General features: G+C 41.8%; 1 long non-coding RNA gene across 1 annotated transcript in view; it reads left to right on the top strand.

Annotated features, from left to right (window-relative positions):
- Positions 1–15,099, top strand: part of LOC309792676 — a 52,813-nt gene extending 37,714 nt beyond the window's left edge. The window contains exons 4-5 of the long non-coding RNA XR_014291757.1: positions 7,863–7,956; positions 15,057–15,099. This is a non-coding gene — a long non-coding RNA (uncharacterized lncRNA). The remainder of the gene's footprint in view (positions 1–7,862; positions 7,957–15,056) is intronic.
- Positions 15,100–17,513: the final 2,414 nt, after the last annotated feature.

The raw sequence follows: 17,513 nt of genomic DNA, 5'->3' as shown, positions 1-17,513 counted from the left end.
GGGCCAAAAGTTCCAGTTCAGTGTGTCTGCCACCACACACACACACACACACACACACACACACACTCTCACAATCATTTGATATGGCTCAAGAATTAGATAATTCTGAATCACTGAAGTTTTTCTTCAAAACTTCATCTGTCGGTCAAAAAATATTGATAAGCAAAGCGCCAAGTCATATGCTATATTCTCATGAGATGTAGGATTCTGGGAACTTGGGTTTGCGACTTGTGGGGTGTCCTTGTGAGCAAATAGCTTTTTGTGGGGTGTACCCTTCAACAAACAGCACAACCTTTCTGATAGGTTTGCTTCAGCCACATGCATGCAGAGATAGTCTCTGTGTGGGGGAGGGTGGGAAGTGGAAACATAAAGTTCGCTAAATACTGACTTGCTGTCAGGGTACGAGTTAGTCTGCAGAGCAGACTAGACTAATGTCTGTGATGCTGGACTATGAACTCTTTTCTTCGAGGGCAAGATACAAGAATACTTTTTTTTTTCATTTCCTACCAGTGCTAGTACATAGTAGGTGTTTGTAGTATGCATCGAATTGATTTATAGTCTATCCACATACAGTAAAAGTAAAAAGAAAGACTTTTAAAGTGCCCAAAGGGTTTCCCTTTATGAAAGAAAACTGCAGCTTTTGATTAATAAGCATGATTATTACGTCCCTTGTCATGAAATTTTAGAAGAAGGGGAATGTTCTTCAAATGGGGAATCAGAATTGGTCTATTTCACACACTTTGCTGATAAGCTCTTCCTTCTCTGTGTGGAAGAAACCAAATGTAAGCAAGTCCAGGGACGTCTGAGAAGTTAGCATACATGTAAAGACCAAACAATCACAAGTAGACTGTCAGCTGAGTGAAGACAGGTGTGGACTGTAACCTGCAGGCAGTTAGAAAGAAAACTTGTTCTGAGACTACCTGTCCCCCTGTAACTGGCACACATGACTGGTTTCTAGTGAAGAGGAATTGTTGGTCAAGTAGGAAAGAGTCTATGTAATATGTGTCCTAATGAGTTATTCATTTGCCCTCGAATTAAGAAACCTGTGTGCGTTTAGCTTATCCATATTTTATTTGAGGCCATCTTGGTTAATTTTCCTGCTTTCTAAACTACTGAGTGAAGTAAACTCACTCAGGTGTTGTCAAAGTGAACCCACCAAATCTGGCTGATATCTTGGTGGGTGGGTGAGATCTACCTGGGATGTAGTCTATTTGGCTGCTAACACACACACACACACACACACACACACACACACACACTTGCTTAGAAATATTTATCCATGCTCACTGTGTGATAGGGGTGTGAGCAGGCACGATCCTGTCCCCAATGCAGAACAAATGAGCACATGGCCATGTCACTTATTTGGCTATTGCAGAAGACCTGGGCCTTATCCTAAGCTTCTAGCAGTGTTTCCAGAGGTGGCTGGGCTTGCTCTCCCAAAGGATAAGACATGCAGGTTACCACTGAGACAAATGCCCCATCCATTGTCTTCTGGGCCACTTAAACCTTGATCTATTAATTAATCATATGAAACAATAGAAAAAGTTTAAGAGAAAGATAGTCTCAAATAGCCATATTTTAAATTTAGAATATTTAACAGAAGTTAATTGATAATTTTAAGGCCCTTAATAATAACTACCCTAATTACATCAGTTTGCTTTGGACTGAGAATCCTGGGATAAGTCTTATTTCTAGTTGGAAAAGAGCATTGAAATAGTACTTACCTTATATTGTCAAATTTTTAGTGCTTGGGTATTTGGAGTCACACAGATGTACTCTTTGTGAGTTCAGGAATGTTAGTTATTTCAGACTGCACCATGACTGGCTACAGCTAGTTGAATAAAATTCCTGCAGTTCATCCATTCTTCTTCTACCAGCAGGTGTCATTATGGAAATATGAAAATACTGTAAATTCCAAAGTTGTAGGAACTGGCTGTAAGAAAGAGCAGTAGCACTTTGGATATTAAAAAACAAAAAGAAATCATTTGGTGCTAACCAAGGGCAGCATGTTTAAGTACTAATTTGGCAATGTTCTACAATATAATGTAACTGGCACAGGATTTCAAGGGACATACGTAATTTATTTTAATTAAATTAAGCAAATGTTTATTAAAACCTACTCCAGGCTCATAGGAGTCTCAAAAGAAAACGAAGACAATTTTTATCCTTAAGGAGCTGGCATGATATCTGGGGAGAAAAGGATACATTCACGAAATTATAGTGAGCAGAATGAATTAGTCCTTTTTTTAACATGCTGGATTGAAGTGCATAGCTAATAAAGGTAGCAAAAGTTCCAGTTGGAGCAGCTATGTAGTATTGTGGATTCTGGGCTCTTCAAAGAATATTTTTTACATATTTAAATAGAGAGGAGCTTCAAAATTATTTGGAAACTAGGTGGCTCATTCTTTCCTTTCTTGTCACTGCTGTCACCTATCTTTCTCCATACATCTAAAGAAATAATTACAATAATTACATATGTATTGGTTAACCAAGCATGTAGCAACTGGTTGTAATAGTTTGCTATAATCAACTGATTAATATGATCAAATCTTTCTAAAAACTAAGGTAAACACTACAAGTGGGCATTTTTACGGGGAGACTTACGCCAGGAGCCTGGGTAAGAGTATTAGTGTACTAGATCAGGAGCAATGCTTCATCTACTCTAATTCCCCCTCTAGACTCTGAGTTCTTCCAAGGCATGGGATATGTGGCATTCCTCTTTGCATTCCCGCTACTCTAATTCTGTATCAGTACATGTTTGTTGAATGGCTAGATGAATGATAATATCACCAAAGAAGAGGGTATTGGCACTCCTTCCTACGTTATGTTGTTAGAATATGTGTTGATATTAGACTAAGAAATCTCAGATTGAATAATTCAGAAAACTGGATTGAAAAGTTGAGAGCATAGATCCTAAAGTTTTCTCCTTTGATTCCATTAGTCCACCCAAGGAAACTTGTCTCAAAAATTATTTCCGCATACTCTATAAAGGACATTATAATTCATCTAAATAGAATGTGCTTAATTTTAGACCAAAGGATGTATGTATTATTCTTTATTTCATAACCTCTTCAATAGCTTGTTTCTGTGGTAGTAATCAATATTTTTCAATGAAGGCAGCATGTTTACTGTACTCATACTAGTTCTTTTTATTTGAAGGTCATTGTTAATTCACCAGCTGCTACATGATGAGGGGGATGTTCTCAGCCTCCTTTGGTAGAATGAACTAGCTATCATTTTTGCCTCACTTACTTAAATCCCTAGCTGTTTACTGGACTTTCCCATCTTGCTTTTTTCTCGTCACCTCCAGCTTAACATGTAAAGAGGGAAATCATTTTAGCTTGTAAACCACTTCCTTCTGTTAGTCATACCTTTTCTCTTAATGGTACCATCATTTTTCCAGTTGCAGGCTAAAAACTTTGACGTTTTCTTTTTGTTAAATCCCCATCCAGTCAATCAACAAATAATTTATACTTCCTTTGTGTTGCTTTGTTATAAGTTCTTTTCTTCCTTTCTATTTCCATTACCAGGACTCTGGGTTAGACCATGCATGGATGAAATAGCCTCCTGGATCATCCTGTTATGTTTCTCCTCTTTTTTTTAACTCCATCAACGACTGTGAACATTTTAGTTAGAATCATTCAAGCATCAGCACGAAGTCCATACTCTATCAGAGTTGCCATGGCTCCTCATTATATGCTATCTGATAACTACTCTAACTCAAATCTTGTATACTTCAATTGCTTTGCTCCAGTCATGTAGAAAAATGCAATCTCCTAATCCATGAATTCTCTCTCCGACTTCTAGATTTTTTTTTATTGTGGTAAAATATACATACCATAAAACTTACCATTCTAACAATTTTTTTTTTTTTTTTTTTTGCGGTACGTGGACCTCTCACTGTTGTGGCCCCTCCCGTTGCGGAGCACAGGCTCCGGACGCGCAGGCTCAGCGGCCATGGCTCACGGGCCCAGCCGCTCCGTGGCATGTGGGATCTTCCCGGACCGGGGCACGAACCCGTGTCCCCTGCATCGGCAGGTGGACTCTCAACCACTGCGCCACCAGGGAAGCCCCATTCTAACAATTTTTAAGGGTGCAGTTCAGTGGCCTTAAGTACATTCACATTGTTGTGCAACCATCAGCACTGTCCATCTTCAGAAGTTTCTAATCTTCTCAAACTGGAACTCTAGTCCCAGCAGACAATAACTCTCCATTTCCCTCTCCTCCAGCCCATGACAACCACTATTCTACTTTTTGTCTTTATGAATTCAACTACTCTAGGTACCTCATGTAAATGGAATTATATAATATTTGTCTTTTTGTGCCTGGCTTGTTTCACTTAGCATAATGTCTTCAAGGTTCATCTATGTTGTAGCGCGTGTCAGAATTTTCTTCCTTTTTAAGGCTCAGTAGTCGTCCATTGTATGTACATACCATATTTTGTTTAGCCACTCATCCATCAAGGGACATTTGGATTGTTTTAACATATCTTACTAATTGCAAACAGGTTAATCTTCCTATACCTTACTTCAGTCATGTTACTTGACTGCTCAGAAGTCTTCAGTGAGTTCCTTCATACAGACAGGATCAGCTGCAGCTTTCACAGCCTACACCCACTGCTTTCCCCTGTCTGGGTCCTGACCTATGTATAGAATATTATCATCTGTTATTAATCTTCAACACTTATTTATGAAGCAAATATTTTTTGAGTGTCTGGTATATGTTGGGCCTTGATATAAGTGCTGCTGACACAGCAGTAAACAAAATAGACTCAGTGCCTCTCCTCACGTAGGTGACTTCAGAAAATGATGGAGACACATCTTTTAAAATAAAGTATATCAATGTACATTCTATTAGCCAATCTTTTAGTGTAGGGTCAAGGCATTTTTTTGAAAATGGGCCTGCTGATTATTCATATCATCTCTTACATAAACCAAAGTGAATCACCTATGATTTCCAGTTTCAGTTTCTTTAAATAGGAGCAAGATCTTAAAGATACTTGTGATATAATGAGTGCAGAGTCCTTGTGTATTTTTATTCTTCTTCCCTGTCATTAGCAGTTATATCACTCATAGCCAATTTAAGAGGAGATTTAGCAACTCATCTTTACTGATTCTTTAAAGTAATTTGATTTGCTTTTTCAAATATAACTCTCTTTTCATACTTTATCAGATAACATAATATTTAATTGAATTATATAATTATAATAAGTACAAGTGGCACAACGTTACTACCAACTGACCCTTGGAAAGCCTACCATGCAACTGATGGGAGAAGAAACCTGCAGGCTTATGACAGAGGATCCTGCTGGCCATGAGCACTAATGATGCCGTGGTGTCAGCTAGTATGTTTTCCTGAGGCCGTAGGGGACTCTATGTCCTTTGTATGTATAGGACTTTAGTGCAGGTTAAATATATAGTCTTTAGGGCAGGTGGCTAGAAGGACTTTTGCTGTATTTGTTCATTCTTATAGACAATGGTGTATACATGCTTACTATCTTATAATACAGCAAGCGTTGAGGAGAGATCTATCAGAAATTGGTAGAATTTGTACAGTAGAACTGCACAGAATCGGTAGATTTCCTTCAGGTTCAAATGCACAAATCCTTTCTATTCAAATAACAGGAACAGGCAACTTTTACATTTGATGTAAATTTACACAGAGATCCAGCGCCTGTGGTAGTGAGGGTAGAGGGTGACGAAGGGGCAGCGTCTTCGGCTGTCACAATTGGCCACTTTATCTCTGGGTGGATGAATTTCTTCACACGGACCATCTCTGCCAGGAACTCCACTGCTCCACCCAGAGTTGCAGCCCCCTGTGAGGGGGGCTCACTTCACGTGTCTGCCCATCCTCTGGCTGCCATTGACCTCCTCTAAGTGTGTGCCAGTGGTGTTCTGTCAGGGTCTCCTCTGCTTACTTCTGTACGTGTGTATAAGAAAGAATTGCATGTGGAGGTGGGAGCCGGGATGCAGGCCTTGTGCCTCAGACGTGTGTCCACCAGAAATTCCTCAACAGTTCTGAGAGTGGACGCTCCCTCCCTACTTTCCAGTACTGATGCAGGCTTCTCTTGTTTTTATATTCCATTTGTCATTTCCATGGAAATCCATATTTAAGGGGTTGGAAACCTCTCATCTTTTATCCCAAAGCTCTCTTCCTCTTTACCTCAGACTCTGCCTTTTAGGCTCTTGGACCCGGCTTAACAGTGTGTTTTTCCTCTGCTATTATCAGATGATAAATAAACTATAGGTCAGAGTTAGGCAACCAGCAGCTCTTTATTTCTCAGTGTTAGTGCCGTTAAGTTATTCTTCCTATTCAGACTCAAGGCAATGGAATAACCATACTGATAAGTTATTTTAGGCTGTACTTGATGGTTTTACTGTGCTTTATTGCTTCATTTAATGAGATAAATAACCAGACTAGTTGAGAGGGATGTTTTTGGAACAGAACATTAACTGAGGTAAGAAAGGAGTCGGATTCTACTTTCCCTTTCTGGCAGTCCTCATCTGGGTACTTTTTAAATTTTATTAGTATAATTTTTTATTTTTGGCTGTGTTGGGTCTTTGTTGCTGCGTGCGGGCTTTCTCTAGTTGTGGCAAGCGGGGGCTGTTCCTCGTTGCAGTGCGCAGGCCTCTCACTGCAGTGGCTTCTCTTGTTGCGGAACACAGGCTCTAGGCACATGGGCTTTGGCAGTCGCAGCATGCGGGCTCAGCAGTTGTGGCTCATGGGCTCTAGAGCGCAGTCTCAGTAGTTGCGGTGCATGGGCTTAGTTGCTCCGTGGCATGTGGGATCTTCCTGGACCAGGGCTCGAACCCGTGTCCCCTGCATTGGCAGGCCGATTCTTAACCACTGAGCCACCAGAGAAGCCCTGCATACTTTTATTTTTTAATTATTTTTATTTTTATTTTTATTTTTTTTTGCAGTACGCGGGCCTCTCACTGCTGTGGCCTCTCCCGTTGCGGAGCACAGGCTCCGGACGCGCAGGCTCAGCGGCCATGGCTCACGGGCCCAGCTGCTCAGCGGCATGTGGGATCTTCCCGGACCGGGGCATGAACCCATGTCCCCTGCATTGGCAGGCAGACTCTCAACCACTGCGCCACCAGGGAAGCCCCTTGGGTACTTTTAAATCATCTTGTCTCAGCTTTGTCTCACACAAGTACAGGTACATCAGGACATTAGCTTATCAATACACACTGTTATTTTATTTTTCTTTTAATAAATATAGTTTTTGATAGAACAGAAAGATCAATAAACAATGTCAAGGAGAGCAAAGACCTTAGTCTCAGTCTTGAGGATAGCTTTCAGAAAACAGTGGCTGGGATTTCCTTGTCTTTGATCTTGTTTCCTAACTGCCCAAATCTGCGTTGTCACAGATGGGCATACTTTTGCAGATCAAGGAAAAGATGAATCCTGTGGCTTAGGAACAACAGTTTCTTCAATTCCTTAACTGCAGGCAGGATACAGTCTTTTTGAGAAATGGCAACTGAACTGCAGGCATCTTTCTTCCCTCAGAAGAAGAAATGGATCCTCAGTCAGCCTTACCATATACAACCCTTGCTTTATGTTAACCTGTGTTGAAATCTCATAGATTCTCTCCTCGATTTCTGAACTCGAAAATCTCTTGTAATACTATACATTACCCTTACTGGCTTCCTTTTTTGAGCTCTAGTGAATAATCCAAGTGTTCTCAAATTTCTGATATAAATATGTTCCTCCACGGATCTGCAGTGAAAATGAAGCGTTGTTTTACCACTGAATACTGTGTGAACCCAGTCCCTGCTTTGCTTTTGAAACTGACCATATTTGAGGCAATTCTCCTGCTTACAGCTATGGCTGAATTCTCTTCTTCTTTTCATTGCCTCCAGGGCTGGGAGCCTCTGATTGCTTGAAGGTGGGGTGAGAACTGTGACCTGCCATAAGAAAAGGAAAAGTCGGTGCTTATTCACCCAGTGAACCAGGGTGAGTAAAGAAAAGAAAAATTCGAGAAACCTTGAAGAATAATGTAAATACTTCCAGTGCCCTCAAGAAAAAGGGCAGTGGAAACAATCCCCCCTTAAGACAATCAAACATAAGAAATGCACAGCAGAGTGCTGTGCACATAATAGATGCTCAATCAGTATTTGTTGAATAATAGATGGATGCAGCAGAGGGCAGCAGTCATGCTACTCCCAGCTCGGCCTCTTTGGTGGCAGCCTCCATCTCTGTTTATCCTCTCAGACCTTAGTTCTTCATCCCTTGCCCTCTCATCGCTGCTGTCCCATTGTTGCTCTGGCTTATCTTCTCTAACCCAGGGGAAAAGACAAGGACTAGTTTGGGAATCTCATTCTTAGGCAGGACTGGACTGATGGCAATTAGAGGACATAAAATGAGGATGCTTCAGAATCAGATCCCTATGCAGCTTCTTTCAAATGCAGACATAGACACCTGCCTCTACCTTGGGCTTTCCTGTCCTGATGCTTCAGTAGGTGGGATGGTCATTGGTGGCCAAAGGGCTTTCGTGGAAGAGTGACTATTCAGTGTCCAAGTTGGGCTTCTAATGCTTTGTAATCCAAGGGGTTTAAAATCATCTGTGTTCACAACACATCTTATTCCAGCAAGCTTTGGATGAATTGCATGCTGTTGACTCTGGAACTGGGACATGTTCTCCTCTAGCTTCTCACCTTTTTAGAACATGGTTTGTGTCTGTCGTGTTGTGTCACTTCTGGCTTTCATAGAGCCACAACTATCTGTTAAGCAGTGGAAAACCGAGTGTGGCTTTTCTTCAACGCTTCTGGGGGCAGTGTCTACTCTGGAGGCGGTTTCTCTTTTCTCCACCTTTAGGATAATTCTGAGAATTCAAGGAAATTTTGGTATCTTTTGGACTTTCAACAAAGTGTATTTGCTGGTAAGACTAAATATTCATGCAGATTTACTGTGAGTGACACTGGGTCTTCAGTTGTAGGGTCAAGTTCAACACTTTGATTAGGGTCAAGTTCACTTCGATGTGTCTTCTTTCCCACTGTGTTTTTTCTTCTGACTAGATTGGAATCTTATCAACTGTATGTTTAGCTTAAACAAATACAATTATACTTAGATAATTTTGCTCCCTACTCCAACCAGTGAGTGCTTGCTTTGGGGCACACAGGAGATGATGGAAAAGAGCCTGCCGTTCCCTGTGTTGTCTTAGTTCCCATGTGCTGCTCATGGTGTGAACTTTTCCTTGTGTTGAGAGTGATTTTAATGTTGATTGGTACAACTGCTGTTGTTACCACATAGTCTATAAACAGAAGCTAGGTCTCTGGTTTTAACCAAAACCATGGTCATCTGTTCTACCTTTGGCGGTATGGATGTGTTGGCCTGAACTGAGGGACTGTGTGTCTCCAACATGGTGCCCTCCTTAGGGATTTTCAAGGGTCTTTTTTTTTAAGCATCTTTATTGGAGTATAATTGCTTTACAATGGTGTGTTAGTTTCTACTTTATAATAAAGTGAATCAGCTATACATATACATATATCCCCATATCTCTTCCCTCTTGCATCTCCCTCCCTCCCACCCTCCCTATCCCACCCCTCCAGGTGGACACAAAGCACCGAGCTGATCTCCCTGTGCTATGCGGCTGCTTCCCACTAGCTATCTGTTTTACATTTGGTAGTGTATATATGTCCATGCCACTCTCTCACTTCGTCCCAGCTTACCCTTCCCACTCCCTGTGTCAAGTCCATTCTCTACTTCTGTGTCTTTATTCCTGTCCTGCCCCAGGTTTATCAGAACCATTTTTTTTTCTCTTTCTGACTTACTTCACTCTGTATGACAGACTCTAGGTCCATCCACCTCACTACAGATAACTCAATTTCGTTTTCATTTAGGGCTGAATAATATTCCATTGTATATATGTGCCACATCTTCTTTATCCATTCATCAGCTGTTGGACACTTAGGTTGCTTCCATGTCCTGGCTGTTGTAAATAGAGCTGCAATGAACATTGTGGTACATGATTCTTTTTGAATTATGGTTTTCTCAGTGTATATGCCCAGCAGTGAGATTGCTGGGTCTATTTTTAGTTTTTTAAGGAACCTCCATACTGTTCTCCATAGTGGCTGTATCAGTTTACATTCCCACCAACAGTGCAAGAGGGTTCTCAAGGGTCATTTTGATCATATGTAATTTTAGCCCTAAGCACTGGTTTTAGAATCTGTCCCCTAAGATATTACACTATAGTAGTGTCTGATTTCTCTTAATGGTGCCTTTTGTGGCATAATTCAGACTGGTGACAGTTTGTGTTCCTTTTTTATTGTAAAACATTTTCTAGTCTTCCTAGGTGATGAGAATATAGTTGGAGCTGGTATTTGTTGCCTTCTCTACATGTGCTATATAGGGTCTATGTAACCTTACTGTTGATCTGGGATATTATGGAGGAAACTTAGGGCCACGCCTGGAGTCAAAATATTGGACACATCCCAAGTTGCTTTTTTAGAGTTAATTGATGGATGCTGATGCCACAGGATACTAACAGTCATAAAAGTAAGCTAAGATTTCACCAAAGCTCAGTCTTTCCACATTTTGCTTATTGTGGATCATAAGTTGTTATAATAAAAGGAAAGGTCTGCACTGAAAGGGGCTTGGGAAATATGTTGAAATCTGAAGATGGACTTTGCCTAAATGAAACTCACATAAAGCCAGGCTTCCTTGTATAGGTCTCATCTCTTGTAAGTGCAACTTTCAACAACAGTCTAATTTGAGAAAACTTGAAGAATAATGTAAATATTTACCCTAAGGTTTACTTTAAAAATATTGCAGGGCTTTCCTGGTGGCGCAGTGGTTGAGAGTCCGCCTGCCGATGCAGGGGACGCGGGTTCGTGCCCCGGTCCGGGAGGATCCCACGTGCCGCGGAGCGGCTGGGCCCGTGAGCCATGGCCGCTGAGCCTGCGCGTCCGGGGCCTGTGCTCCGCAGCGGGAGAGGCCACAGCAGTGAGAGGCCCGCGTACCGCAAAAAAAAAAAAAAAAAAAAAAAAAAAAATTGCAGTATAGGGATTTCACGTAGTGAAACCATACAGAAAGCTTCCTAAAAATTCCCTTTGCACCTCTTTCCTTCTTGCCAGTTTCGTACTCAGGACAACTGCGAAAATCTCTCTCTTGTTCTGCGAAGAGTGTACTTCTGGGTGGCTCTCCCATCCTGTGCTCTCCCACACCACACACTGGTCTCCTCTGGAATGTGTACTCTCTAGCTCAGGCGGGTTTTCTTGTGAGCATAAGCTACCCTTGCTCCAGAATTCTGGTGAATGGAAATTTCAAATCAGTATGAAAGTTTTGCTCTTATTTACACTTTGATCTTGGCTTGAGACATACCGCTTGTTCTTACATTGATATAATGTATTCAGTCAAGTCCTCTAAGACCCTGCAAACCAGATCAATCTGCCTTCACTCTTTCATTAAATTGGTGGGGCCACTAAGAGGGGAGGTGTACAGTTATAGTTACAGTATATACCAGACGGTGGGCCCAAAGCATCATTCCTCCCTTCCCCTCTTGGTCTCTCCTTAGAAATTATGTTGTTTAATACAGCCTGCTTCCAGAAGGCTGTATGAAGGTGGTAGATTTAGATGTAAATGGCCCTGACTGAATGTGGCAGCTCTGAATATGGCGGTGTCAGTGGGGACTTATTTCCTTTTAAGTCTGTGTGTGACTTTTACTCCAGATCATTCTTTGAGTTACTGCCAGAGCAGGACATATGGCTGTGGGTCAAGGGGAGAGGCAAACAACTAAGTCTACTTGATATATCTTTATCTTCTACACAAGTTTGCTATAAAATTTATAGAAGCATCTGTATTAGGGTTCTCCAAAGAAACAGGATGTGTGTGTGTGTGTGTATGTGTGTGTGTACAGAATATATATATATATGTGGCTTATGTGATTGTGGAGGTTTACAGGTCCCAAGATCTGCAAGATGAGCTTGCAAACTGGGGACCCAGGAGAGCCAGTGATGTAGTTTTAGTCTGAAGGCTGGCAGGCTTGAGATGATGTTTCATTTCAAGTCTGGAGAGAGGGAAACACTGATATCTCAGCTTGAAGGCAGTCAGGTAGAAGGCATTCTTTCTTACTCATCCCTTTTGCTCTATTCTGTCCTTCAACTCGTTGGATGGGGCCCCAGCCACAGCAGTGAGTGCCATCTGCTTTACTCAGTCTACCCATTCAAATGTTAATCTCATCCAGAAACACCCACACAGACACACTCAGAATAATGTTTGATCAAATATCTGGGTGCTCTGTGGCCTGCCGAGTCAAGTTGACACATAATTTTTTCCATCACAGTATCCACAAGATTGTAGGAATATATAATTTACAATTCAATTTCCATTCATATGTATGGGTATTACTTGATGGATATGATCATACTTTTAGACTTCCGTAAAAGGAAAGGCATGGGAAAGTTGTAATTTATTTCACGTTTTTCTTGAAGAGTTATATCGATCCATAGATCTTTCCTCCACTTCATTTAACAATTTAGAGTATATACTTTATATTGCTGTCCTGACATCAGGAAATGATAAGAGAGTTCTTTCTCTGTTCTATGAAAAGATGACGCTCTTTTTCTCTATAGAAGGTGTTTATATCCACTCCATAAAATCTCTAAATGGTTTACCCACCTCAAAAGTAACAGTCAGACCAGAGTTTCTGCGTGAATCATAGCTTAAAGAAATCCTGTGGTTTTTTTTCCCATTCTCTTCATCTAACTTGGGTTGTCTCAAAGAAGCCTGCTTGAGCTGACTCACCTCAATATTATGCCTTCTGGGTTTTGTATTGTCAGCTTTCTTCATCTGAGAATTTGACTGAGAGACAGGTCTGTCAAAAGATTACAGCTTGATCCACTTGGTGGAGTTATTTGGGCCACAGTGCAGGGAAACACCTGTTGGGTGGGATAGGCTTTCTGGGTGAGGGGTTCTTTCTTTCAGAGGTGGCTTATGCCAGAGGGGTGAAAATATAGCTCCTAACTTTCTTAATCCAATTAACTGGGAGGCAAAATACGCTGTAGTGGTGTTATTTCTGTGGTAAACCTTCTCAGAGGTCTTTAGACCAGTAACTGGCCCAAAAGAAAGAATAAAGAGAAAGACTGGCTTTACTTGAAGTCTATGGTCTTTCTTATTGCTGTCCTTTGTACCTTCAAACCAGACTCCCTCCTTGGTCACCCGATCCCTCTCCCACCCATGTCATTTCCTTGGTGTGGTTTGCTGCTGGTACAAGTGTGCCCTCATTGTTCCAGACCTTCTCCTGGACTGTTCTTTATGCCCATCCAACTAATATCTCAAACTTGACCTTTTTTTTTTTTTTTTTTTGTGGTACGCGGGCCTCTCACTGTTGTGGTCTCTCCCTTTGCGGAGCACAGGCTCTGGACGCGCAGGCTCAGCAGTCATGGCTCACGGGCCCAGCTGCTCCACGGCATGTGGGATCTTCCTGGACTGGGGCACGAACCCGTGTCCCCTGCATCAGCAGGCGGACTCTCAACCACAGTGCCACCAGGGAAGCCCTCAAACTTGACCTTTGTCTTTTCTTTCCAGCTTTGTGCTTGCCCCTTTGGGTTGATGAGATTTTCGGTTTCTTCCACTCCCGACTCGTTTCTAACTCTTCTTATTTCTAGGCCCTTGAAATAAATACTTTTTCCAAACCCACACTGGACTCTGGGGCCTCATCCTGTGCTTCCTTACCCAGGCCATGGTGGGAGGGGTCGAGGAGGAGAAATCCGACAAATACCCTATGAGGTCCAATTTTCAAAAATCCTGCACTTAACCACAGCAACTTTAGAAGTAGCAAGCTCATTTTATGGGATTTGGATTAAATTTATTTATCAGATAAACAAAAATAAATATATATATAATTATTTCATTCCAAGATTATTTTCTTTCCAGGCTTGTGCTTGCTCAGATCCGAATTTTACTCCTGTAGGACGTTAATAGTAAATCACCAAGGGAAATGTAAACTCTGCCACTAATAAACAGCCTCTAACATAGATGGGATAGAGAGCTAAGCCAAAGGGAGAAAAATAGGAAATTTGAGAAATATCAGTTTTGGAATGGATAATTTTAAAATAATATATCTATCTAGTAAGTTCCCAGCATTTTAAGGGGCAACAGGAGTTTGATGACAAAAGAATTAGGTGATTAAAACATACAGGAAGCGGGCCTCCCTGGTGGCGCAGTGGTTGAGAGTCCGCCTGCCGATGCAGGGGATGCGGGTTCGTGCCCCGGTCTGGGAGGATCCCATATGCCGCGGAGCGGCTGGGCCCGTGAGCCATGGCCGCTGAGCCTGTGCGTCCGGAGCCTGTGCTCCGCAACGGGAGAGGCCACAACAGTGAGAGGCCCGCGTACAGCAAAAAAAAAAAAAAAAAAAAACATACAGGAAGCCAATCCTAGTAATTAGCCGTATTTAGGTATCGCAGTGTCACTTTGCTCAGGGACTCAAGCAAAAAGTCTGTTTTCAAAACTTTTCTAAATGATAAAACATTGTTATAATTGAGTAAATTTTTTCTACTGCAAGAACACTCTTTGTCAGAAGGAATTAAGAATTAATTATCCTCATATAATTGGACTCGGTTTTTCTCATTAACAGTAAAAATTGGTGGCAGCTTGTATTGTTTTTACCCTGGGGCTTACTAGTCATATAGCACTCTAGAAACAAATTAATTTGTAGAGCTTATTCTGACAAGAAGTAAATACAAAGGTAAAGTATAGTTTGTATAGTACTATTATCATGTCAGTCTTGGGCATAATTTATATATAAAGAAAATAAAAGAGCAAACATAACTTTCAAGCTGATTGCCTGTAAAGAACTTAATTGAAAACAGTTTTCTCCTTTTAAAAAGTGATTTATTTTAAATGTGCTTTTAAAAACAAAGGTCTTATTGATAACCATTTTAAGTATATTATCTCAATGTGGGATTTAAGTAAAAGGTCAAATCTTGTAGAAGTATTTTCGGTATGACTCAGTTCTGTTCACAGACAGACTTTATCAAGAAAATGAAATTAGTTAACATTTTCAGGCCTGAGTACTTGTTTAAAGAGGCAGCAACTGTTTTTTTTTCTTCTCACAGATAAAGAGTTCAAGGAGAGAACTTCGATTAAGAAACATGGGAGGGGCTTCCCTGGTGGCGCAGTGGTTGAGGGTCCGCCTGCCGATGCAGGGGGCACGGGTTCGTGCCCTGGTCCTGGAGGATCCCACATGCCGTGGAGCAGCTAGGCCCGTGAGCCATGGCCGCTGAGCCTGCGCGTCCGGAGCCTGTGCTCCGCAACGGGAGAGGCCACAGCAGTGAGAGGCCCACGTACCGCAAAAAAAAAAAAAAAAAAAAAAAAAAAAGAAACATGGGAACTGAAAAATTCAAAACACTGTTGTGTACGTGTTCTTTAAATAAGCTGACACTATGTAAGAGGGGAAGAGCGCTGGCTATGCTACACTAGAAGAAGGAACTTAATTCACACCTGTAATTTTTACAGTGTGGACAGATGAATCTCATATTTTGTGCTTGAAATTATTTATTCAACTTGTTCAACTAAAGAGCCTACATTTTATTTGTTTTTTTTTTGTTTTTTGTTTTTTTGCGGTACGCGGGCCTCTCACCGCTGTGGCCTCTCCCGTTGCGGGGCACAGGCTCCGGACGCACAGGCTCAGCGGTCATGGCTCACGGGTCCAGCCGCTCCGCGGCATGTGGGATCTTCCCAGACCGGGGCACGAACCCGTGTCCCCTGCATCGGCAGGCGGACTCTCAACCACTGCACCACCAGGGAAGCCCCATTTTATATCAGAAAAGCTACTGTGGAACTTTTAATTTAAGTCCTGTCTAGGAGTTAGTCTTTCACCCACCTTGGACCCTATCCTGAGCATCTATGACTTGCCTTTTCCGGGATCTAGTATGATTCCTACAAATGGCCAATGAGAGTCATGCACCCAGTCACAGTAGGGCAGGCTCCACTTGCTGATGGGCTGTGTGACTCAGTGCCCACAGACGTTTAGTCATTTAGCTCCTTTCCCACGGAATAAGCCCCAACCATTCAAGTAATTAACCTTAGCTAGTCCAGAGGTTCATGAGAGGCAGGGAAAGAAGGACCTTTTCACTTTCCTTCTCAGTCCTGCTGCTCTCCCCAGCTCTGTGAGTGACACCTGAAGTGTGTACTTAGCAAAGAGCACGTGGGACTCAGGTCCCTAGAAAGCACTGCTTGGTAAAAGCTCTGAGCATCCTGAAGTATTAAGCAACAAGAATCTATTATTCCCTAATTTTCCCTGATGGGGAAACCTCTTTAGCATTGAACTTCATTTTCTTTACCCCCATTTCCTGCTCTTGAAGTGGCGAAAAGGAAAGCTTCCTCTAGGAGTCTGAGGGGACCACTGCTCAGGCGGCTAAGCCCTCCAAGCCTCCCTTCTGTTTGCACCCCTAATAACCTCTGGTTAGATATGAGAGATACTGCCAGGCTCTTCCTGCATTTCCATCTTAAGCTCTGGCAAACAAATGCCAAATCTTGGCTCTTTTCCATTTAAAATAATCCTTCCTCTTTGCTATGTGAATTGGGGTTAGAAATACTGACTTAAGTTGTGCCAGGCTTGCTTCCAGCTTGCCTGTTTTCCATCACCCCCTTCTTCCTTGCTAACAGAACCCGATTTTGTTCATTATTGGCAGCAACATGCCCTATCCCGGGCAGTGGATCTTGACTGGTCTAAGCCAACAGGGATATCTTTCCCAGTCTCCCTTGCAGGTAGGGGTGGCTGAGTAACCTAGTTCTGACCAGTAAGACTTAAGCAGTCTAAGTGCACTGGGAGGAAGTGAGTGGGGAGGGGCAAGAGAAGGCAGATTCCTGGGGAAAGTTTTTGTGCTCTTGATAGAAGGGTACAGAAACTGCTGGGCTTTTTGCCCCTTTATCTTGGCTTGTCTGCAAATGTATTGCTTGGAGCTGGTGCAGCCATTTTGTGACCATGAAGTATAATCTTGACTCTGTTATGTGAGAACAATAAACCTACATCCACATAAGTTACTGTCATTCCTTCCACTACTGGGTACAGAATTTTTAATTGACACACACCAAAATGGAGATGTGCAAGGAAAATATAGTTTCTTTAATTTTTTTGTAACTGATTTCATTTTCTTCTCCAGCCTTCACATTGGAAACGATGGTGGTGGAGGTAGTAGTAGATACTGACATTTATTAATTAATGATAATTTAATTTATTTGGGTAAATGACTCAGTTGTTTGATTTTTCTTCCACTAACCCTATACCTCTCCAAGATGATATTTGGAGAAAATGGGCAGGGTTTTTTAAGCAGTGGCATGCTCTAGCTGGCTTGCACTGGCTTACCAGAACTGATGGTTAAATCTTGGGGAATTTTGTAAGTCAGTTTTTAAATACAGTCTTTATTAATAACTAAGTTATACAAACTTACAATTAAAGAAATAATACTGACAAGAAAGGTAATACTCATAACTCATCACTTCCTAATTATTTGACTATATTTTACTGTTATCTATGTTACTGAAGTTATGTCTCTTGTATCTGTAAGTGG

The sequence above is a fragment of the Mesoplodon mirus genome (genome assembly GCF_964341445.2).
Source record: "Mesoplodon mirus genome assembly, chromosome: 17".
Lineage (NCBI taxonomy): Eukaryota > Metazoa > Chordata > Mammalia > Artiodactyla > Ziphiidae > Mesoplodon > Mesoplodon mirus.
The sequence above is the reverse complement of the archived record's forward strand: the minus strand, read 5'-3'. Positions and strand labels throughout refer to the sequence as shown.